The 25,513-nt window shown below is 45.2% G+C and overlaps 1 long non-coding RNA gene across 2 annotated transcripts in view; it reads right to left on the reverse strand.

The window, feature by feature from the left end:
- Positions 1-25,513, reverse strand: part of LOC148938211 (uncharacterized) — a 69,082-nt gene that overhangs the window by 21,491 nt on the left and 22,078 nt on the right. Inside the window, exon 2 of one of the 2 annotated variants that reach the window (XR_016141215.1) lies at positions 19,815-20,193. The exons of the other annotated variant lie outside the window; for it this stretch is intronic. This is a non-coding gene — a long non-coding RNA (uncharacterized LOC148938211). Of the gene's footprint in view, positions 1-19,814; positions 20,194-25,513 lie in introns of those variants that run through there. 2 annotated transcript variants of the gene reach the window in all.

The following is a 25,513-nucleotide window of genomic DNA, read 5'->3' on the forward strand; positions in this document are numbered from 1 at the left end:
TCAATTTTTTTAAACACGTTTTTAGGGGAAATTTATCATGGTTGAACTTCACAATTAGCTTCTCGCAATTGATTCTTTTCCGCGCTTGATATCAAGTCGCGATTTAGGCGGATTTTTACAAAGCGGCTGTAGGGATATTGCGGGAGATAGGCTAGAGAAACGGATACGGGGAAAACGCGCGATAGATGCGTTTCGGTTCGCGCAGACAGCCACTGCGAAGCTGACGGTGGTGGAGAAAATGAGGATGGAGAAAGAGAGGAAGCGAGAACAAGCCGTGTAACCGAGGGAAACAGAAATAGAAGCGCGGCGGCGGATGGATGGAGGAAGCAGCGAGGGAGAGAGCATCGCGAACAAGAGGAAGCAGTGAGTGATTGATTTTTGTCGTGGCTTTGCCCGACGCTATCCGCTATATCCGCGATTGTGCGGACCCGCAGGGGACTCCCGGCGCGGCGGCGGCGGCGGCGGCGGCGGCGGCGGCGGCGGCGGCGGCAGCAGCTTCGTGCGGTGAAGCGACGACGGCGGGCGCCGCGACGCCGTCCACCGATTGGCGGTTGCCGTCCCCAGGGGGGCGGCGCTAATCACCAGACCGTGCAGCACCGTGAGTCTCTACTGCACTCGCCTCGAAAGCACTCTACCGTGCATCGGTGCCTCCGATGTATGCATACCTACCCACTGTATACGTGCATGTATATATGTATACATGTACGTATAAGCGACTATACTCCAACACTCATACGCATTTCATGTGTGTGTGGTTATATACGTACGAGTTGCACGTTCATCCACACACACACACACACACACACACACACACACACACACACACACACACACACACACACACACACACACACATATGTGCGCGTGTACACATATGCGCGAAAACGAGAGCGCACGCGAGCGAGCGGTGTCCCCTCGCGTGTTAGAGTCCGCGAGAGAGCACATCGTGGAGTCAGGAACAGGATGTAAAGCGACGACTATGACGACGGGAAATGGAATCGCGCGCGGCGATCCCTTTGTTCCCAAGCTGGAACGAGAGAGAGAAAGAACCGGATAGATGGGCGATGGATAGCTTTATCGGGATAGAGGCGATGGAAAGAGTCCTGTTTCTATGCACGCGTGTGTCGTGAGAGCGTCTGCTCGATTCCCGAGTTCGATCGAGTTCGAGCGAGGCGATAAGGGAAAGCGAAGAAGAGTCAAGTGATACGATGCAAACGTTAAATCTACCCTTAAACGCAGCCAGTTCGAGAGAGCGGTATCATCTCGTAGTGTTCAACTCGATATGTAAGGCCGATTAAATACGAGATACGATGGATGCACGCTCAGAATATAACATCTAATCAGCCTGGAAAATGAAAGTCGCATTTGCTAAAGTAAATAAAGTTCGTATTAGAGGTCTGATGAAAGACGTAATATTGCTTTCTGAATACTTTTGATTATTAATTGCCAAACAGTTCGATTATTTAGATTTATAAATTTCTAATTATTGATATATTGTTTGTTTTCTGATGACAATACGTTATCTATCCCGGTCTTTCTACGATATAATTTTTTCATCAAGAACAAATTATCTCAAAAAGAAATGGGGAATACAAAACTGAAAATTTAGTTAATAGGGACCAAATTGAATAAAATTGTCTCGATCATCTTTGTATAATTACTCAAGATTCATATCATATTATTCGTCGCGAAATCTCTTATTGACATATCGTATAAAGTTTATTATCCGTTCTTCTTACTTTTGTTTAAAATATATTATAATGACCATCCATTCTAACAAAGTTTCTGCACATATTTCATACAGACGTACAGCTTCAACTTTGACATTTATCAGTATGCAACTTGATATTTGTCCAGATTAAATAGGTTTATATATCGAATAAATCTCTTTTCTCGTACTGCATAAATGTAATGGTTGAAGCTATATTCGACGTATGTATTCGAGTCATAGCGCAAGAAAAAATTATCATGGGACGAATTCGACGTGTCATGATGCGTTTCTCGGACGATACGTTGAGAAAGCGGGAGCAACTCGGTTTTGCGGTTTTCAGTCGGGCGACGACGATAAACCACCGGCGCTGATTTACGAGGGCACGCCGTGCCGGGCGCGTCGCGCGGTGGAGAGAACCTGGCGCGAATCGTAGCCAAGGAACGATGGCTACGCGATCGTGGCAGTCAGGCAATCAGGCAGCAACGATACACACCGTTCGGTGGCAATGTAGTTGATAAAGGCCGATAAATCGCGAGTAAAACGGAGTGATAATATCGCACGACGGTGGAATGGGTGGGATCGTCGCCGTTGGAGGTGGACGAGAGAATCGGAGGAGAAGACGAGGTAGTGGCCGTGTCGGCAACGGCGGGCGAAAGGGGGGAGGGAGGGAGAGCGTTTCGCCGCGACGACGACGGCCAGAGGGTGCGGCGGGTACAAAAGGGAAGGTGGTCTGGTCTTCCGAGGTGGGGAAATCGTGGACTCGAAGTGGGGAGTCCATTGCGTAGGGGGATGGAAGAGGAGAACCTATGGGTCGTGGTAGAGGGGTATGTCGTCTCTCGCCTCGTCGTTTAGGCGAGACGAAACGGAGCGAAGAGAAACCATCGCCGCCGCCGTCATCGTCGTCGTCATCGTCGTCGTCGTTGTCGCCGTTGCCGCCGCCGAGAGGATATCGTAGGAGGGACCAATGGACATGCGCGGATGTGCCGCGACACGACGGCGACCTTCTGGCCACCTCCAGAAACAAAATGGCTACCCTGCCTCCCAACATTGCCGAGAGATGGCGACAGAGCCATGTTGTCCACCTGTGTCTTATTATCTAATTGGATCGTTGATAATGACCGGAAGAATTCTTCCGATAGAAATAATCAAGCGTTTTACGGAGAACTTCGCATCTCGCGAAGAGAACTTCCTAAAAGGGAGTCGCGTAACATCCGTAAACGCAACGAAAGCTTCCAGCTAGTCGGCGATTTCTTATCTTCTTCTGCGTCGTGTCCGCGAAATGGATGTACACGATTACGCGTCTAACTATCTCCAGCTATTAAAAAGGGTTATCGGGTTACAGCGCGACTCCTACGATGTATGAATTAATAATAGACAACGCAGCGTGGCGCAGCGAGGGGAGGGGGGGGAAGCCCGTTTACACGTAATCACGAATGTTCCTCTGCGGAATTATATCGAGCGAGACGCCGGGGAGGCGTTATCGGAACTACCGATCGTGTGTTTGATTTACAAGATGCTCGAGAAATCGCGCTCGTGCGCGCGCGCGCGCGCGCGCGCACTCGTGCATCTCGTACATACTAACACACAGAGCGCTCACAGAGCGGGTAGATAGTTATTCGATACACGGCGTTAATTTGTCGAAAGCATTCGCGTCAGCGCGCGAGAGTGAATATCATTTGAATGCATTAAGCATTCCCGCGTATATATGCGTTCGCGCGTAGTTAAGTAGCGCGCGTGTGCGCGCGTGCACGCGCGCGGCCGAGATCGCGCTCGTTCTTCGGGATCGGGAGCGATATTTCAGACACGGCGTTCTTCCGTGTCTGATTCGAAAGATAATCGAGTCACGCTTAACACGCTTCACTTTACGCGCCGGCATTTATGCGCGCGGTTACAACATAATTATGGCCGAGATGGTCGTTGATGATAACGCTGATCTACAGCGCGAGCGGATTCCGATGTCAAATCCATTCCGGCGAAAAAAGAAAAAAAAAAAAGATATACGTGAAGAGTGCTCGTTTAGCATTAGAAGGTAATTATCCGGATTTGTCACATACATATATGCATGGAAAAGAAATAGAATATAATGGACTTTAAATATCTTTTTTCGAAAAAAGGATTTAACTTTTATGATGAAAGAAGTGATTAAATATCTTTTTGACATTACAACTTATCCGAACAGTTTCTTAATATTAAAAGTTCAGTCGTGAAGCAACGGTATATCAGTAAAAAAAATGGTGATCTAAATTCAGTGAAATAAACATTCCCCGGGGCACAGTGAACTCCGCGGTTTCTCTTTTACGGAATAAAAATGTCAGCGCACGTCTGCAGCCAATGGCAGCGTTAGGTCGGAGAAGACGTTCTCGAGCCCTCCTCGCTCTCTTGTTCGTGTGGTTACAAGGAATCGTCTCGGCGCGTCTCACAGAAATTTTCGCAAGACGAGCCTGTCGGAGACATTGATTGGCGAGCGACGAGGCGCGCGGTCGGTCCGAGCATCGGTCGACTGAATGTTTTTAGGACGGTAGATAGGAGCCGGAGCTTCTCATGCATATTCAACGGCACTCTCAACTCCTCCGTCACAGGAGGGAAAGAACCACCCCGCGCGCCCGGCGCACCCCTTCGGCCCCCCTATCTCGCGATAGAGAGAAAGGAGATGGGATAGAGAACGATGGTTGTTCGGATATATGGACGAGTGAACAAGAGAGAGAACGAGAGAGAGAGAGAGAGAGAGAGAGAGAGAGAGAGAGAGAGATACGGAAAAAGAGAAAGCAAGAGAGAAAGGGAGACACTGACGGAGAAGAGAAGGAAAGGAGTCTGTAGGGGTGCTCACGATTTCCTTCATATTCTACGTTGGCTTTTGTCGGCGGTCGAAGATAACCAGGCAGCGGCAACGTCTACCAACGATTCCGGATGACGACCGCGCGCGCACGAGATTACACCAACTTCCTCGAGAATTCCGAGGAACGATATTACAGGTGAATCATACCGTACCCGCTCCAGACAACTTCCGTCGACGTTGCCATCATCGTCGTTGTCGTCATCGTCGTTCCTCTCTTCAGCCGTTGCTTACGCTTCGTCGTCGTTATTAAACTCATGCATTAAACGAATTCAGGTCAGCATATAGAGAAGATAAGAGAACGTTTCCGCGATAACAAGAGATACCGGGGATTTTCGTCGTATCTGCTGCGACTGTCCACGTCGCTGCGAAATCGTGCGGATTCTTAATGCGTCCAGCTGACCGAAATAAAGGGGCGCGAGGTTTATGTTCACCGCGACGAGATCCCGAGAAGGCATGTAAAGTGCTCGTACGTTATCGGACGAGGAAGACGTCCAGATCGAAGAAGCGAGGGTGACCTCTCGCAAAGCGGTTCGTGATAGCTCGCGTGGCCACGATAGCGCGCCTTGACCTCTCGCATCGAAGTCCGATTCTTCGATAAGATACAACCACGAGGAGACGAAACTATGGCGCTAAAACACGGTGTTCTTCGTGTCACTGTTGATGCCTGAACTCGCGATTGTCACGCAAACGTAACCGACACGAGTTTTGCGCTCATAGTTTCTATTAAAAATCGCACGATTTGAAAAATTAGAAAATTAACATAAATTTGTATTTCCATGCAATTTTTTCATGCATCGATATTGATCAATGTAACATATAAACATTTGAATGTCGCGATCGTGTATTTTAACAAATCAATTAGTTATATAAAAAAAATGCTTATAATTGAAATAATCTTATATACGGTTTTTTTTATACATATGATTCATTTCTCTCATTACGAAGAGACATTTCACAATGAAAAGACGAAGATGTCTGTGAAACGTCTGGCTAGACGAGACATCGGTGAAGGCTGGACTATTTCCGGATGATCCGCTAGTTTTTCACTCGGGAAGATTTAACGCTTCGGATGGCCATCAAAATCTAGCTGTATATAAATATGAGATTATCTGGCAAAAAGGAGAGAGAAAGAGAGAGAATGAGAGGGGGGGAAGAGGGAGATGATCTGTTGGTGAGATCAGTCGTTTTGAGAAACCGCGGAGAAGATTCGACGCGCGTTATGGGGACGAGCTTACGGGGAAGGAAGTGTTCGGTTACGACGGCGATAAATTCGAACGGAGGATTTCGTGGTTGAGAACTGCGGAAGCGTCGGCTATACAGTCGGCGGAGGTTGAGTCCGTGGCTTCTCCGGGGATTGATATCCCTCGTCTTCCCCTTTGATATCACCCTCGCGCGATGGGTGAATTTCCCCGCGCCACCTTCACCATCGCTCTTGTTCGTTCTAGTCGACACCCCCTTTGTGCGGGAAAGACAGATCGAACCACCCTGTTTACACTGCGACGCGATGATTTGCCAAATTAATTAGCCTACTCCCGCTTCTCTCTCTCTCTCTCTCTCTCTCTCTCTCTCTCTCTCTCTCTCTCTCTCATCAGTCACCGGCATTCTCCTCTGGACCAGCAAGCTGCGCGTCTTCGTCTGTGCGTTGAATGGCCTCGGCATGTAAAAACCGCGAATAATCTTCGCCGCGCAGAACCCAGCTTTCATTAACGGCGAGAAGGATGGGTTGCACGGTAATTTCTAACGAGGCTGTGAGCGAGCTCTCGCCGCAAGCCGCGTCGCAAAAACCTTTCTTCTACGTCTCGGCCGTGGTGGTAGGCGTGACACCGAAACGGGATCGTTAACACAAAAATGGAGTGACCCAATAAAAGAAGTGAAGACGCGCGAGACGAAGAGTATTTGCATTATGGATAGTTGCGAAGTTTCTTTTCAACTCATCATGAGTTCTTGTCGTGATTAAAAATATCTGGTTTTCCCATTACGAAATACCGTGATAATATATTTTTGCATTGTCATTACTATATTTTAATACGGCAGAATTTTTAAGCATTAAATTGCGTGACATTTCAGACGTGACGTATATTTCTATCTTCTCGTGTGTGTCACCTCGTGACGTGATAAAATTATTTTAGAATTTCGAAGCTTGTGTCTCTGCGTTGATGGAGAGTGTGTGTCACTACCACAACAAAAAACAGTGCAGTGCGGAATAAAACTGCAAGAGACGTTATTGTGACCGCGAAGATGCTGTGCGCGTCTCGAAATGTTTAACGAAGGGCTGCAACGCGATAACGCAGCGGACGACAAGCAGATTTTCGAGGTCCCCTTTGAGGGGCTGGCGCGAACGGCGCTGGAACGTGGTGGAAGATAGGAGCTGAGAACGCTCGTAAAACGTCGAAGAGTTTCTTTTTCACGGTGTCTCGTCGCTCCGGGCGTCGAGAGTAGGGGCGGTGCCGGCGAAATGAAATTAAACGGGCCCCTTTTTCGTCGTCGGAGCATCTCGTTCGCGGTAAAAACGAGTGTGGACATCCAGCGTTAACCCCATGGCGACGGTGAAGCTGGCGGTGGTGTTGGCTGCTGGTGTTGCTGGACGAAGGTTTCGAGGGGCAGACAAAGAGCGGCCAATTCGTCGTTAATGCTCAACGCGGTTTCCACGGCGTTCTATCTGCTGTACCTCGTCATTTAATATTTACCAAAGACGGCTCGTTACGCTCTTGTTCACCATCTTCTTTGTCGATGATATTTATTTAAATTTTGCGATAAACGATATTCGGTGTCTATTTTGCGCGACAATACGCGCCATCCTAATATTTTCTCTTATTAATATACTTTTTATAGCTCGCGTTGTCAACGGTATTTTATTACGCGGCGTGCCACGTACTACCGATGTTTACTCGAACGAAACAAAGATTCCTCTCGGTATCTAGAGTTTCGTGGATATAACACGGGGTCATTATTTATCGTCGAGCAGGACGACTGCGACGGCGATCAAGATACGGTAATGCACGTAGACAAACCGAGAATGGAATATACGCGAGGAATCGCGGGAGGAGGATGGTGCGAGTAATCAGACGGATAGATCGTCTTGTTTTCGTTCCGGAACGAAACCTTCCCTCGTCCTCCCCTTCGCCTCGCCTTTCTTCTTCTTCTTGGTCTTTAGGCGAACGCGAACAACGACAATCGATACCTGGCGAGGCCGAAGGTGGAGAGACAGGCGAGAAAGAGAGCCGTGCGCTCGGCAACGGGGGCGAGAAAGCGAGAGAGCGGAAAGACGGAAGAGGGGTGGTAGGGTGGCGCCTCATATTTTGCTCATTAGCGTCAGCATCGTCGTCAGCGTCGGGACGCCCTCACTTCGCGCGCGCGGCGCAGCTAAGGGTGGAGAGGGACCATCCATCATCTTGTCCTCCGTTTCGCTCACGTCCCACCTCCCCTCCTCCTCTTCCTCTTCCTCCTCCTCTTCTTCCTCCTCCTCCTTCTCCTCCTCCTCCTCTTCCTCCTCCCCCTCCTCCTCCTCCTCCTCCTCCTCCTCTTCATCTTCCTACCCTTTACACCTCGCACCTTTGGTCGTTTTCGATCTCTCGTGTTCGCTGCATCGACGATCCTTGAAAACGCTCGCGAGGATGACATCGTTAAAACATCCCGTTAAAACGGATAGAAAGGTAGTATTTTCAACGTGTAAATTTATTATATCGATTTCTATATAAGTTTGATAACAAAAAAGTACACAGTAATATGCTAATTAAATTAGTAATGATAGTAAATGGTAATTTTACATGATTGTGAAGAATTAAAAAAAAATTTATCGAGTAAATCACTATTACCAAAGATAATATCGCGTTTTTCGCGAAAATGGAACAATGGCGGTCTTCCGCTTAAGCTCCACTTTCCAAAGTAATCGTTCGTTACATCTATACATCCCCGCGGCGATTCCGTTTTGCGGCGAGACGGATCGTTGGCTATGTTCGCGAGGTGATTATGGAAATTTTAGCGCGCGTTTCGGTGCGAAGTCGGTGCGAAACAACCATCGAAACGCGATTCCTTGGCGATTCCGTACGGCGGGGATCGATCGATTCCGCCTGCTGTGAAATCGCCGCTAATGCCCGTATATATTGGCGGTCGTCTGGCGGGCGCGGTGCGGTTTCTTCTCACGAGTCGCATTGCGATAGTCGAAGACGCGCGGTTGCGGTTTACCGGCAGCTACCTACTTTCGCATGAAATCCGTTTTTAGCGACAGATCGTAAAGCGATTTATGTGTACGACCGGCTGTAACGCCGATAGTAAACGGTAAACGCACGCAGCGCACGGCTGAATCCCTGGCCCGCCGGCGCGGTTAGTTGCCACGTAAAGGACTTTATTACTCGTACCACCTCGCGTGCCACCTAGTTACGCTTCAATAGAAAAATCATAAACAGCCCTTTTTATTCGAAACGATTCTCCACCCTTCGCGTACGAGACTCGACGTGCCGTGCTCCATTTAGAAAACGTCGAGCCTCCCTGAGAGACGGTCATTTTTTTCGTATCATCAGGGCAATTAAATGATTATCTCGTAATTAGAGGATGTGAGATTGAGATATCAGGATACACTAAATCGCGTGTCTATTAAATGAGTATTATTATCTAATATATTGTAACTGTAGGTAGAATAAAATTAGTAAAGTATAAATAATTTATTAGTAGTTAATATGCTAATAGCACGTAAATATTCTTTTGGTGATATATGATATATGAACGCTAATGCAAATATTGGTCATTTTTACTTAAGAGGAAGCTTTTATAATGTTTCCGCTTGATATAAAAAAATGTACAATTCGAAAACTTTAATTTTTAAGAAAACATATGTTGCATTCTATAAGAATCTAGTATCTTTAAGATTTAAAGCTACATGTTACTTTTTAAAATAATTATATTTCTTGCATAAATTTTTATATTTTTACAAATCACAATTATAATAATATAATTAATAGTTGCAATATAAATTAACGTAAAAATGTCTTAGAATTGTCAAAATTAGTATTTTTAGAGACAATCGTACAGTGCATCGCGCTGTCATAATTAATGACATTTGATCGACAATTACAAAATGTTTGTACAAACGGGTCTTAAATACGGCTTTTGTTGTGGAATATTCATAATCACGAGAGCAGCACGTGAAATATATACGCGCGTGTATCTAAAACGTCCATATATATCGATAGAAGCATTTTGCGATGTAAATATGGTACATTCGAGGGCTCCGCGGGGTCGTTGTTTATCGCGTCTCTATGACTCGCCAACTTCGTCATAAATGCAACCAGCAGTCAATGCCGTAGCTCACACGGGACGCGATTCGCGTGGGATAATGTGCCTCGTAAAACAGGTTGTTGCATAAGAGAAATCCTAAGCATTTGCGCGGGCTCGATGACGTTTAAGTAAATGACACGCGCGTGTTTAGATTTGAAGTACGTCAGCCTCCGCATCTCGCGACGCGGCGCGACACGACGTGATAATCCGACAGCGCCAAGCGTTGGCCTTGAAACTACTCGTAATCATAAGCATTTCTCTGAGTGGAAAATATATGTAGTATTTATCGCGTTTATTTTTTACAATTAAACTTAAAAGTTACAAATACCTTAATTTTTGTCACTTTTATAAAGTTCTCAAAGGGATAAAGAGTTTTTCATTATAATTGTTTTCGGCATCTCGTATTTTGAAGAGCACGAACGCGTAAATACGCTTTTAAATTTTAAATCTTTACAATACGTATTTAAAAATGTTCAACGCTCGTAAGTAGTCGGACTTTCGATTTTCTCGGTACGGAATGCTCGTTTTCGCTTTTTGCCGAGGGCGGATCGAAGCCCCGAATCGATCGTGTCACACGACGCACGAAACGACGACGTGTACATGTAAAGGCGATTGTGTGTCTGTGCGTGCGTAACGGAGCGTGTCTTGCGATCGAAGTAGGCGGTCGCACCGTTCCATCCGGTGTTCCATCTCGACTTTCAGTGTGCGGCAGCAACAGCAGCAGCAGCAGCAGCTTTTTATACTTCTCTCTCTCCTTTTACCTGTCCCCCATCTCACGTCTGTCGCTCGTCGAGTGGCCCGGGGGGACAAAACATGGATCTGAATGTAAAATCCGAAAAACCGCCGCGGTGGACAAGCTGACTTTGTTGAAACAGAAACGGCGGCGATTGACTGATGTTTTTATAACGGCGAAATCGGACCGGCGTCGCGAGCTTCTTGCATACAATGATACGCAATCGCGGCCCTCCTTCCGCTCAACGGCAGATTCAGGGTATATACTTACAAACAGAAAGCTGTTTCGTCTCATAATAAATTAGCATAAATTAATTCAGTTTACGTGGAGATAAGTTAAAGGTTGAATATTATATCATCCAAGTAAGAACATCTGGTCCTAATCCCAAGAAACTACGCGCGCCCGTGAGCTTTTACAATGTTGTTGTAAGATCGAACGGGACACTTAACGAGATGATCGAGAGGGTTTCCCCCCGGTTTCGCGAAGGAGATCGACGCGGCGTTCGTTACTCTCGCGATGAAACAGATATCGAGCGATTCGATTCGAGAGATCGTACGTCCGAGTTCTCGCGGATGTGTGTTATGAACGTCGAGTCGTCTTCCGTGCGCGTCACACGCGAGATTCGGCGTTAGACGTGAGAAAAATAGCATGAGAGAGAGAGAAAGACGGCGAAATACGATAGGACGACGAAAGGCGAGCGAGAAAAGAAGGGTGCGCTCTGCGAGGGAGGCTGCCGCAGAGGATCTCCCTCCGGAGTGTGCCCACCAAGGCGCGGAGAACGAGCAGTGACAGAACGAGATGGAGTGACTAAAGGGGGGACGCGAATGCGTTGGAATGGGACATATACCTTCTCTCACCCCCGGCGGTATTTTGCGGAAGAGGGGGCGTACAGACACGGTGCCCATGGAAACGCGCAGGCGCCTTCCGCCGAAGATCCTCGGCCCTTCGACGAGTTCCCGGTCTCTCTCGCGTTCTCTTCTCTTTGTCATCCCTCTCTTATCCTCCCCCTATCACGCACATCCTTACTTTCTCTCGCTCTACCTTCCTCCTTCCCTTCCGCCCTCTTGTCCTCTATCTATCCACCCGTCTGTCTGTCTTCGTCTTCATCGTTTCTCATCCGACCTCGTAACCACCCTCATGGCCGCCTTCTCTCCGTAATACGCACTAAACACCCCACAGGCCGCGTGTAGGCTTTACGGGGGATGCACGCGCGTGTTTACCCTTCGGGCGCAATACCGCCCAGGCGTTTCGGCGCCGATAACGCCTTGGAGCTCGTCTTGAAGAGAAGAACAACGCCATAACGTCGATCGTGATACGCTCGACTTACGATCGAGGCCTGTCTATCCAAACTTCCGGAAATTATCAATGCATCTCGTATACGTTCATAAATTGTGATTAAGAAAATATTTAATATCAATTTATAGAGTATCAATTTAAAAAAAAAATAAAATAAATATAATCTAACGGTACGGTATGTTTGGTTTAAATAAGAAATAATTATATGTGTTTTTGAATAAAAAAACACTTTCATTCTTATTTCATACTAAATTGGATTCTTCAATTACATTTAAAATTAATATAATCATGTTCATTTGAATAACATTAATAGTAAATATGTAACGTTTAAAAAGTGCAAAGTTAATTTTATTAACTTACTTAGATAGAAGTTAGTGAATTTTTTATCTTTTATTATTTTTTATTTTATTGACGCGTGCTTCAAAGTTATTCGTGCGTAGGATTATCAATTATGTTTCTGCAATCGTTCAATTTATTAAAAAAAAATGATAGTAAACAAGTTTTTTTGTTCGGAATATCGCTGTTATTACAATCATAATCTTCGGCAGTGGATATGATTTCTTATTTTTTTTATCGATTCAATATAAAAAAAATAATAAAAAGTTAGTAAAGTCTAGAAATCAAAAGCACCGCGCAATGTAAAACTTTAATTATTAATTATTGATTAATTATTAATTATTATTTAATTATTAATTATATATATATAATGTACAAAAATGTACGTTTGTCGTCACGTACTTATTATAAATAAAATTGATCCATAAATAAATTTCTCTCTCCAAATTGCCCCAAATTATGACGATAAGAATGAATAACAATGTGGCATGTCTCACGACAAGCGTATTTCGATAGTACTGATCGAAAGGCACCAAAAGGTGAACGTCTCGTGGAGAAATTCGTGGCATGAGCGAATGGGCAAGCGTTTGACGGGCGTTTACAGGCGGCGAATGCGTACGAAACGTGCGTGAACAATGCCGAGGAATCTAGGTGCCACGGGGCACCGTAGCGCGTAAGCGAGATAGACCCATAAAAATGCTAATTCCTATCGACCGGGCGTGCGACGGGCCGGGAGGCTGCCGCCATCGCCACCGCTCACTTGCATGCCATTAGCCCACAGACCTCGACAAACGTAACTCTGTGTTACATCGACGATGTGTTTCTCTTTCTCTCTCACCCTCTCTCTGTCTCTCTCTCTCTCTCTCTCTTGCTTCCGTCAGTCATCGTTGTTGTTGCTATTGGATTTACTTCGAAATCGGCAATTGAGATCGATAGATTTGCACGCCAGTCGCGATATCACTAATATATCATCGACAAAATCGTCATCAAACTTTCCCGATTAGCTAAAAAAGAAGAGATGGGAGAGGGAGGGGGGGGGAGATGAAAGTCGACGACAAGCACGACAACGACAGAAGCGAGACTAATCTCCGTTACGAGCGGCGTGGATCGGATCCATCAATCTAGATTATAATTAATTGATAGTGGGAGCCACCCTCTTCCCCCCCTCCCCCTGCGGGTGGGTGGCGGTCACATCGGCCGTATTCCTACACGCTAACGTCTGGCAGTGTATTGCACCGGGTATTAGGGGGTGCACAAGGGTGACTGTCGGTTTGTCTGTTGTCGACTCTTTATCGCGCCCCCGGTGAGTCGTCTTATGCATCTTTCATGAGGCAACCATCCAAGGGGTCCACGCCATCCGCCCTGTAGTCGGCGGTAGTAGTATGTAACCCGTACTTTCTCTATCTCCATCTTTCTCTCGTTCTCCTCCATCCAATTCCTCTTCTTCTCATCGTACGTAGATATTGCGGAAAATGTGTGTGGAGGAGGTGGGGGAGGGGAAAGGGCAAGAGGAAAGAAAGGAGGAAGGGGAGTGAGAGGAAGGAAGGTACGAGCGATAGTATGCGTTTTACACACAGGATCGTTGACGCGTATTTACATAGACGTACATCGACGCGCCAGGACCGGTAGACATTACTATAAAACCTGCGTTTGCGTCAACCCTTTCGTTCTTCGATTTCGTCGTCGCTGTCGTCGCCGCCGCCGCCGTCGCCGCCGTCGTCGCCGCCGTCGTTTATCGAGATCACGTCGCGTCGGTTTCCTTCTTCGCTCTCGCACAGTCGCGGCGAACTTCGCTTTCTCTTCGCTTCTCTCGCCATTCTCCCTTGATCCCTCGCGACCTTCCGCCAGAAGTTTTCGGATTCCTGAATGCAAACGGGATGCTCTCGTGCGCGCGCGCGCGCGTGCATCGCGACCGAATTCGAATCACGTTACCCATCGAGTCATTGATAGGTCGTTCCGAGGAAGAAGATCGTGTTTTACAGGCTTGTCATTTTACCGTTCCCTCGGAATGCCTGCCATTCGTTTGTAAGGAGGCTAAGGGAGAGCAACGCGATCGTTCGACTGGTTCAAGCACCTCATATACAAGTTTTGCGGAATAGCATGAGGAGAACGCTCTTCCTCTTTATCGCTTTCCACGGCCCGCTACGAAATTAACCGTTTCGCATAAAGATCATCTGTGAGATTTATCGGGAGCTGCTAGACGATGGAACGGAAGCGAACACTTTGCTAGGCGTGTTGCTTGAAGCAAATTGCTGTCATCGCTTGACATCACCTGCAATCGTCTTTATCAAAACGACGCCGAAGCAGATGCATAATTATCTTGTTAGAAATGCTCAATCAATATCGTTTGCGTTAATGTGTTTCTATAGGATAAACAAAAATAGAATGATTCAATTTTGCTTTTCATTTTAATTGTTATATTAAAGTTAATATCATGACTCACGCGCATATCTTACCATTATGTAATTGATATTTATCATTATGTAATTGATATTTTTTATGCGACTAAATATATGGTTGATATATGTATTATGTTATGTATCATGATTATGTATTAGTATTAAATCTAATTATATCTTAGTAACGTGTCATTAAATAGCAATATCGCGATAAACTTTGTGATTTATATGAATTTCTCATTCCGGAGTCGAGTCTCGCGATTCATGCAACCGAACGTTTCGCGTCTCTCGCAGCAGAAACAACTTCTTTTTTTTTCCGTCAGTCCGTGGTGACGTCGGCGACCACCATAAAAAATGAACCACGACGACGGCATAGGATGCGGATGAACGGAACGAATGCTGGTCTGCACAGTGAGAAAGATAGAAACGGGGGAAAGGAAGGAAGGAAGAGGATATACCGGGGTTGAAACGGGTGAGAGAGAACGAGCAAAAACATATCCGAGAATACGGCCGTGCGGATGAGTTACCGCCTGGCAGATTCCACCGCAGCCGTTGCTACCCCTGGAGAATGACGGTACGGGCAGGGGGGGGGGGACGGGAGGTGATAAGGGAGGAGGGAAAGGGGATTGGCGGAGACTTGGGAGGAGGATACGGCGGAGGAAAGGACGACGGACGTAGCGCATTACGCAAACGTATCACGCTATGTGGTCCAACGAAAACAAACAGAGCCCGAGGCTCCGACCCCTTACACCCACCACGCGAGTCGCTGCCACCCCCTTACTTCGTCGCTCATTGCATAAGTAAATAGACGGCTGCGGACGTTGTTCGCGAGGTTGTTGCTGCTTTCCTTCTCCCTTCGTCCATCCCTCTTTTTAGCCTACCGGTGAGTTTTCTTGAAACGAGAACTCTTTTACCCCTCGTTTCGTTTCACCTTTATGGAAAGCGATCGCGTATATATGTATATATATGGCTTCTGGGTTGTGTAATCAAAGAGATATTATGGTTCAGTTTACAGGCGGTTATTTCAGAGAAGATCAATGTCAGGAAAAATCAATGTAGGGAAAAGTAATATATTTTTAACGTATGAGTACAATTTATTTAGAAAAGTTATTTAAACTAGTATGATTTATAGTACCAATAGTCGGGACTAACAAAATGGATAATAAAATTCTAGCTTCACTCCAAAAGATGAGATGACAAAGAGTCTTTACAAAGAAATTGAAAAAGACGACAAGTGAAACGAGAGGAAAGCAGAGGCGATGCTGTGAAGTTTTCTGGTTTTAGGCGTCGGTGGCGGTTGTTAGGCTGGGTTGTTCGGTCGCAACTCGTAAAGAGAGAGAAAGAAAAAGGGAGAAAGAAGGAGTAAAACGATGAAAAAGAGGATGTACAACGAAAAGAGAGGAACCAAAAGAACACGGGGTATAGATATGCGGGCAGGGAGTGACGGAGGAGAGGGGGAGAGAGCAAAGCGAAGTAGAGAATGGTTAGGTCGCGAGAGAGGAACGAAAGGGCCGACGAAGGGAGTAACGAAGAGAGCAAGAGCTGAGGGGCCAAGAGGGGTAGACGGTGAGCTCGCGGGAGAAAGCGATCGATGCTCACCCCCTAACCCTCCGGACCTCCCTCCTGCGACGTCGTGCAACCCCCGCTCGAGCGGTGGCGGCCGTCATGGCGGCGCATGCAAATCAGCATGGCGCCGAGACGCCCTCCCGCGACCCTCCCCGACGCGCTTGTTGTGTGCATATACGTACACGCGAAGCGCGTGTATGCGCGTGTGTGCGTGCTTAGCGCGGGTGTACACTCACCACTGGCGAAACCAAAGCATCGACCGAGCGACCGACAAACCGACAGGCAGGCAGGCAGGCAGGCAGGCAGGCAGGCATGCAGGCAAGCAAGCAAGCAAACAAGCAAGCAAGCAGGCAAACGCGTAGAGGCACAAGGGGGTGGATATTCCGGAGTATGTTATGCCTATTTATCGGGCGGAAGTTCGCGCTGTGTTTCGGCATACCTGTCTCGAAGTCATCGGCATGGCCGATCCTGATTAGCACGCGAACGCGATTTTGGAAAGAGATCTCGGTGTCGGAAGTTCTCTCGCACTGGTCCGATAAGTCGCTAGAACGATCGATGCGCATGTTAGACCGGGAAGGAAGGTCAGGGGAGGCGGCAAAAGTGCCACAATGTCGCGATAAAGTGAACCGATAGGTCTAATCGGCGATCCCCGCTTCAGTTTACGATTGTCTCGATGAAATTCGTTTCCATCTATCAAGGCGGCTTTTGATGGAGTCACGCGAAGTTGGTTTAACGCTGTTGCGAGACAATATCTTTTTAAATTATGAACATAAATGTCACAATTTAGATGTGGTTTGGTTTTATACTTGGTTTTATAACTTCCTAAGACCAATTATATTTGACTTTTCCAGCTTTTTCAGGCATTATCTAGAATAAATTTTACATGACTGTTGTAGCCGTCACAAAAAAGGTACAATCTTTATTCTTTTATGTGATATAGGGTTGATTTAAAAATCAAATTCTTTTTTCTTTTTGTAAAAATTCTTACGTCAAAATAAATCATAATATTGTCAGTATCGAATATAATCGCTTTAAAGATAAAGTAGTTATATATAATATATACAGATTTTCTTTTTCTGTTGTCAATTTTATACTTGTTGCAAGATATTAATGAGAAAGGTTAAGGGCATAAAGATAAATATCTGATGACAAATACTAATAGAAGATATAAATTAAGAGAGTAGATAAGATAATTCATGTATTCTTTCCGAAATAATTGGAGGGATCGATTAATAATTCCGTGAAAGATCCTCGGAACATAGATCTTCGATCGCGTGTTAGATATCCGTGGGACAACCGAGTACGTCGGTTGGCGCGAAGAAGAGCGATAGGACGTGCGCAAGAGCGAGCGAGACAACGGGCACCGCCGCCCGGCGCATTTGAATACGCGCGAATAAATGCATAATAATTAGGTCAGTTTTGCTAGTCAGCTGATTCCGTGCCGTTAACGTGCTGGGGAGGGCCGAGGTTAGGCGCTCTTGCCGTCAACGTCGCGCGCGAGTCTTACTTTCGTTCAGCTGTAACTACTCGTTGCGCGTAGTTCCCACGACGCAACGCGACGCGCATGTGGGATTAATCCCGTGAGCTTGTTGCGAGATCAAAAATGGCGTCTAAAACGTTGACATTATGATGTTTTTCGGAATGCAGTTTTGATATAATTAGAAGACTTGACGAAAATGTTACTAATTAAAAATTTGAAAATCATTTGGACATTTAAAAATTGATTTTTAGATCATTGGAACATTTAAAAATTTGATTTTTAGATGAAACGCGTGAAAATCACAAATATTTTTTATATACTTGTAAGGTACTGTAGAAAATAAGTAAAATCCTAGAGAGGAATTATATAATTATTAAATTTATTCGTTATCCGATGTTTGACACTGTTGCAGTGTCTTATATGCTTTATTCTAGTTATTAATTTATTTTATTATAAAATTTTTATTATAAAATTTATAATATAATAATAGCATACCAAAGCGCGCTACTTGATTTCTCCGTCGAAGTCATTATTGGTGAAAAAAGGACGAATGAAAAGCGTATTTTTGTGCGCAAATTATTAGTACGCGGAACGTGTCGCAGAGAACAAAAAAACACGACGATCTGGGAGGGGACAATGAGTACGGGGTGGAAGTGGGAACGTGTTGTAGCGAGAGGGTGGCCGATTGGCAACGTAAAATGTCGGTTGCGAGGATTGACGACCGCGGACTGCGGGTAGATTTTTGTTTCGATTTAATTATCGTAACGCCAGGTAAACGGCCGCTCCTGTCATTTCGCCTCCCCCGTTTGCTTGTCCCACAACTGGGACCTCCCTTGTCCCATGTGAAATGTATGTGCAACGTACAGCTCGGCCGAGTCTCGTACGAGCAATCGTGGACTATTACGGTATTATATTTACGACGCGATCAGCCTATGCGACGTGAATGATAATTGGATAAGTGCAGCTGAAGGAGGATATCCACCACGAACAATGAAATTCCTCTTCGTAGTTTGAAGAGCTCGAAAACATAATATTTTAAATTTATTTCGAACATTTTTGTCAATCTCTCTGACATTACTATAGTTTGAAAAACTTGATATCGCTAAAACATATTTGATAATAATTATTTTATATAATAATGAAAAGCATTTTGCAATACGATATTGGTAACGCGCATTATTTTGGAACATTTTAAATCTCGAGATTTTTTTTTTATGATTAACATCCGTAATAAAATCTACATTTAAAGAAATTAGTTTTTTTTTTAATTCTAAAACTATTTCATAATTTTTGCGACAGTTTTAACAATATCGCGATGTTTTATTCGCGATTTCTCGGACTCTCGTTCACCAACCGCGTTTGCGACTTGGGCCTTCGCAGCAAGCCGGACGCATCGTAGAGAGTCAGCGACAAGTACGCGGAGAACGGCGAAGGAAAGCGGAATAGCAGATGCAGAAAGCAGAGTTTGAGTTGAATTTGAGTCGCAGCTCGTCAGGCAGGGCACGTAGCCACGGCTTGCGCAGCCCGCATAGCAAACGCCTCGGCAGTCTAGAACCGACAGTCTGTAGCCTCGGGTGGTTTTATGCAGACACTGACCTTCGTCCCGGCCCTCCTCTCTGCCACCCCCGCCGCCCCCGATTCCTGCTCTGCCCCTCGACGGCGCGCATCGCGCGCGCGGCTTCACTGCCGACGTAACGGGGAAAGTTTCAAATTCGGGTGCAAGGCCACCGGAAACCGAGTTCACCATCCCCTGTGTTACGGAAAGATCCGCCTCATTGTTACGAGATTCTCTGTTCTTTCTCTCTCTCTCTCTCTCTCCTTTCCCCCCACTCTCTCTCGTATGTCGACATGCACTACATGCTATATCCGGCTACACTATGCTCGACATTGAACGCCGCTACTTATCATATTTATCAAAAAATTATGGTGACACATTTGCGCGCGCGCGCGCGCGCATGTATGTGTATATAAAGATGTTTCGACAGTGAATTGCCGATTTTTGTCACATGCATATGTATCGAATGTTCCTATTATGCATCGTACTTTATAATGTGTACTTTGAAATCATTAAAAATTCTTTTAAGCACGATTCCCGAAAAGAAGATATATTACAGTTAAAAAGTGAAAAAATAAAATTGAGTTAAAAAGTAAAATTGACATTTTGATAAATCAAAATATAAATAATGATACAATCATGTCTATTATAATTCATTACATAACATAAACGAATACTACACTAGACTTTATTTTAAAATAAACTAATCCTAATATAATTTTCGACATTTATTTTTGGCAATTGATATTATTATAAATATGCTTCTTCTTCTGGTTGGAGTGCCGTGATGAATTCATGACATGTAGCGAAGATTCGAATCGATCCGAATTCCGGAGTAATGTTCGTTAGCGGCACAGTAAGACTTACGAGTCTGCCGGGAGCGATTATGGCGATGGTCGACGGTACCGCTGTGAGCCGTCGTTAATCGAATCCATTCGACCCGACCGTCTCGGCCACTGCCAAGTGATCGCGATACTAAATGATTTCAATCCATTCCCCTGCGTACTCTACGATAAAAAGAGAGTGGCGCCACTATAAATACAGTATAACAAAATGTAGCTTTTACTTTCTTAAATTAAAAATTAAAATATTTTTTAATGACGAAATCAACAGAGCGTAACAACAATGAAATTCTTTATGAAGATTTAGAAAAAAGTACAATTTATAATAATTTAAAAAGTAATTTACTTTTCGGGACATCGACATGTGTTGAGCGAGGTGCGATGATAGTGATAATCAGAGGGGAGGAGGGGATAGACAGGGAACAGTAGATAGACAGAAAGAGATCGAGAATCGCGCGGTGTTTTAAGGCCGCGGTGGACACTGTACGAAGCATTAGCACACAATCGAAGCAACGAATCCGAATGCGAATGCGGGACGTCGGTGGTGCACAGTCAGGAGGTCGGAGGTCAGACCGCCAACTTGGTCTCCATTGTGTCGGCAGTCGTTCTCAGGTCCTTCCAACCGTCTCGACCCCCTTTCCGTCCTCCTTTCCCGTGTTCGCCATCGGCCGCGGAGTCCGCGCTTCCATTGTTCCGCGGCTTCCACGCTTACGAATCAGTTTAGCGCGCAATACCACTCGGTCAGCCGTGTATTTATTATTATTTCATGCCGACCGCAAGCAGGCAAGAGAGGAGGCGGGCGAAACGTATGCGCAGCAGTATCCTGATCGGTCGTAGGAATTCTCTTTGTGTGCCAACCGCGTTATTCCCTGTCGTAACTTCTGTTTACCGTCTAAAGAGTTCATTAATGCTTTAAAACTTCTGAAATCTAGGCAATTTGTCGATCGGGCACATCGTACTTAAACGTATGAACACGGAACTTTAAAAATGTGGCATCTGTAAGTATTTTTATATATTTTTGTATTTGATGTTAAAATTTAAAGTAAAATTACATCTTTCTGTATTTTTAATTAGTAATCATGAATATCTAAACACTCGGAAATGTTTAATAATCTTAAATTCCGGAAGTGCTGAGGCATTAATATATCTTATACATGCAATGAACTTAAAAATTCAAATGACTCATATATGTATATAATCAAAATAACATATTTGATTCATATATATATATATATATATATATAAAACTTTAAATTATTTTTTTATTATTTCACAGACATTTGGTAGCTATTTTATAGAACATAAATTTTAATTAATTCATAAAGAAAAAGTTAACATATACTCTTTTCGCTATAATCGATTTAATTCTTTTCTAACAAAGACCATGACACATCGACCTCACTTGTCGTTCGGCTGAAGAAGGCTCACGGGACCAGATGAAATTCAGGACAAGAAGCGAAATACCGCGAAACGATTATTTTGTCTCTTTGCCTCCGATCGTCCGCCGGATCGATAAGGCCCATCGGCAGAGCGACGCATCGAACGGGATCGAACGGCCGATTCGTGAGATCTCGGGGACGAGTAAAAACAAACCGGGCCAGACCGCGGCGTTTTCTTATCAGACATGAGTATTTCGAGCGACGTCTGGACGAGCACGGCTTGACTTGAGCGACGCACAATTTCGTCAACGAAGACCAGAAGCTGATCAAACTTCGATGGGCTTGACCTTACTGGTGTTCACCTCCTCCTCGTGTGAGGGACAACCCACGATCGACAGGCGATTTACGGTGGGTGTCGACCACCCTCGAATCCGGCAAGTTTTTGCGCGGCATTAATTGGACCCGCTATAAAGCATAATCATCGCGCGTGTACACGAAGCTCGGTCCTTCGCTGTTCGTTCCTACGAACCGCCCTGCTCGCGCGGCCTCACTGATCGAATGGCATAAACTACGATCGTCCCGATCGCCCAGCAAAAACTCGTCGTCTCTGACAATCGTGCGGCGTCGATTCTTCTTGCATCGACAGCGGTGCTCCGATCGACGCATCAGTTTCGCGCTCGACCGTTGTTCTTGATAATTAGAAAGTTGCATGTTGCATGTTGCATTGCATGTTGCATGTTGCGTTGCATGTTGCATTATAGTGCAATGTGAATTTCGAAGAATATCCGAATTTTCGCGGCGCTTATTTATGATTTTTATTATTAACTTTGATTTTTAATTCTATCTAATTCGCGATTTTATTTTACAATAAGTAAAAGATCGAGACAAATACTATTTACCGCAAAGTAACGTACAATTACATAAATCACAGAAAATATAAGACAAAATTATATAAAAGATAAATAATTGCGTATTAGTCTATTAGGCTAGGATTTTTAATTTAGTAATTTTTAAAATTTTTGAATTTATTAAATAAATTCAAAAAACATTTGCTTTAATTGCTAGAATTATACATACTCATTTTTGTAATATATATTTAAATATATAAATATTTAAATATTCAAATAAATATATATTTTATTTTGCAACTTCAGAAAGGCTGTAAATAATTACTGCAAAAATAGATCGCTGTTTGTGAATATTATAAAATTTTATTCTTGATTTATCCTTTCCGTTCCTTAAATTTAAAGTCACATATCATTAATCTTTAATGTGAACTCTTACTCTTAATATGAACATCATTTGATTTCCACGTTAAAGTATGTTATTATTGAATTACTTGGCGTGCATTTATACTGTGCTTCTTTCACGATCGAAATCTCAATCGAATATCAAGTATAACTTATGTTGGTTCGACGCACGATCGATTCTTGGAGATTGTCTGAGAGCGCTGCGACAATCTTCGAGAGAGCGTATCACCGGCTCATCGGCTGTCTAAACACACTTTAAAGATTTGAAAACGTAATGGCACCGGGCTTTGACCAGATTTGCATGTCACGGCCGCGCATCATATATCTGGATTTAGCGCTCCGGCTCTCGTCTCTCTTCCCTACTTTGGCACGACGCGTCGCGTCGGGGATGGATACGCGTAGGGGGATGTCTTCGGGATCGTCGGAGGAAGCCGGCGTGTACGCGAAGACAGAGGGAAAACGGAGAGCTCGGATGTGGAAGACGGAGAGCGCGGAGGGAAAGAGAACGGGGGCGGGACGGGAGGTATGTGTCAACGGGATACGCGGGAATATTAACACCGCCGGGATTATCCAATGAACCGGAATGTGATTTACGGATCTTTCGGCTGGCTGGAGGGCTGGCGTGAATCGCGCGCCGACAGAGCAATCGCATATACCACGTCGCGCCGCCGCGTTGTCATTTCGAAATTGATCTTTTTGAACAAGCGCGTTTGTTCGGAAGATTCTTCTATGTATAATATCGCTATTACGCAAACTACGTAATTTATTACATAAATGTATTTATTTGTGACAAATCTGATCAAGGATAATCTTGCGCTATACCGAGGTCCCGGGGTGTCCGTTATCTGCGAAATCCTATCGTCAACCCTATCGTCTATTCCGCATCTTCCGCGATCTTCATCGCGCGAGATACCGAAGCACGCTTTAGGTATGCCGCTTGTGCGTGTTGTGTGTGCGTACGCAGGTAAGCAAGTACGCACGCGTCCATGTGCATAATGGGGGTGTATAATGCGCGCGTGTGGAAGACAATGGGTGCATTGTGCAGGTAGGTAACGCATACGTATACACGCGGGAGGGGGGAGGGAGCGACGAGAGGAGAACAGGGCGGGAGGAGGAGCGTATAGGGCGAGCGTTTGGGCATATTGACAGACTAATGATCGCGTGGAACAAAGGCCAGACCGTCACGTGGTCACGTGGTCGTGTGATGGACTGTTTCCGGCGCGGCGGAGCGCCGCAGCGAAGGCCGCGCGATTCACTGCATTCAACCCCGGCGGGACTGGGCGAAGCGACTGGCTGCGCAGCCGACCGACCGGCAGACGACACGCATCAATCAGCGGGAAACGGAACGACCAGGTGTATCTGCTCCCGGTGTTATTTGGCTCTGCGCCGTTGATTCCTTGCGCACGCGCGCGCGCGCGCGCGCGCGTTCGTCGCCGGCGCAGCCAAAAAGAAAATGGTCATTTTGCCATGAGGTTCGATCGGGAAAATGATTTTGCTAATCCATTTTCGATCGTACGTCCCTGCGAGAATTTTTTTTACTACTGAAAATGTAATAGTATTATTCGAAGGACAGTATTCTTTTTTTAACTTTATGATATTTGACGTGTACGCTAAAGATTTAATGGTATGCCAGATAGCGTAACCAATGAACAGAAGATTGATTAACTCACACTGGCAGCTCGACAAAAAACCTTAGTAATATCGATCATTATTTTATTAATTTATGTTGTATTATTTGTAATAAAATAAAGATTTATAGTCCAAATTTACGATGAAAAAATACCGATGTATTCGCAGTATTTGCATCGTTTTAAATTAGCGACTTGAACGAGGATCTTAATGACGCGTTAAGTGACGTTTAAATTTGCCTGCGGGGAGAGACGCGGAGGTGTCGCGGCGGTAAGCCGCCCGACGAACCCCTTTCAGCCGGTTGCGCAGAAAGGGTGGCGGTTCCGAAGCTATTTTTGATCCTTCGACAGGGAAAGGGTTGTGCACGCCTGTGTTACGGAGGACCCTTTTAAATGCATAAATAATGAGAAGCCTGTTACCGGAATGTCCAGCGATATTGGACCTGTAGTTACGCGTACACGTGGAATAGCGAAATGACTTTTAATTTTTTCTCCGAGGTTTTGGAGAACGAGAGAGACGGAGACAGGGTCAGTGTTAATTAATACGAATTATTCATTCGAAGTCAGCTAAAACTTTGCATTTACGTTTCACTTGTAACGTCATCAGCTGAGCCATGATGATTAAATTCATATTTAACATTCATTTTATGCAAATGTAAATGTGTTTGTTTGTTTAAAATGACCACTTAGTACTATACAAGAAATGAATTGTTTTTAAATTATTTCGAATGTATGAAATACTTCAAAACAATTCTTTTCTTTTATCATAGATATCATGAATTTTATGAGATTGAAAAATTCCCCATTACTATTAGTTTAGGCTTTCATCAGCTGTGCCAGAGTAACGAGTAATTTCTCCGTGTTCGGTAGAGCGATCAGGTGGCATTTGGCGGTTTGCTGGCTCGTTTAGGCAGACACAGAGAGACGCGGTCGGTTGTCGGGAACCTCATTGCGGCGACGAACACGGCGTTGTGGCTCCCTCGAGCTCTCTTGGTCCCTCCTCTCCGTTCCCTCTGGCTCCATCAACGTATCGCCAGTTCCCTCGACTCGTCTCTCTCGTTCTCCGTCTGGCTCGTGCTCGACATTCTCTCTCTCCTCTGTATATATATCTACGAAGAGTGAGAGATAGCACGGAGAGGGCGAAGAGGTTTCAGAGGATACACGTATATAGGTGGCACAGAGCAGCGCAGGAGGGACGAGCGCGGGCGAGGGAGGATGGAAGCCGCTA

The sequence above is a fragment of the Pogonomyrmex barbatus genome, unplaced genomic scaffold, assembly GCF_055798465.1.
Source record: "Pogonomyrmex barbatus isolate J1 unplaced genomic scaffold, ASM5579846v1 scaffold1, whole genome shotgun sequence".
Classification (NCBI taxonomy): Eukaryota; Metazoa; Arthropoda; class Insecta; order Hymenoptera; family Formicidae; genus Pogonomyrmex; species Pogonomyrmex barbatus.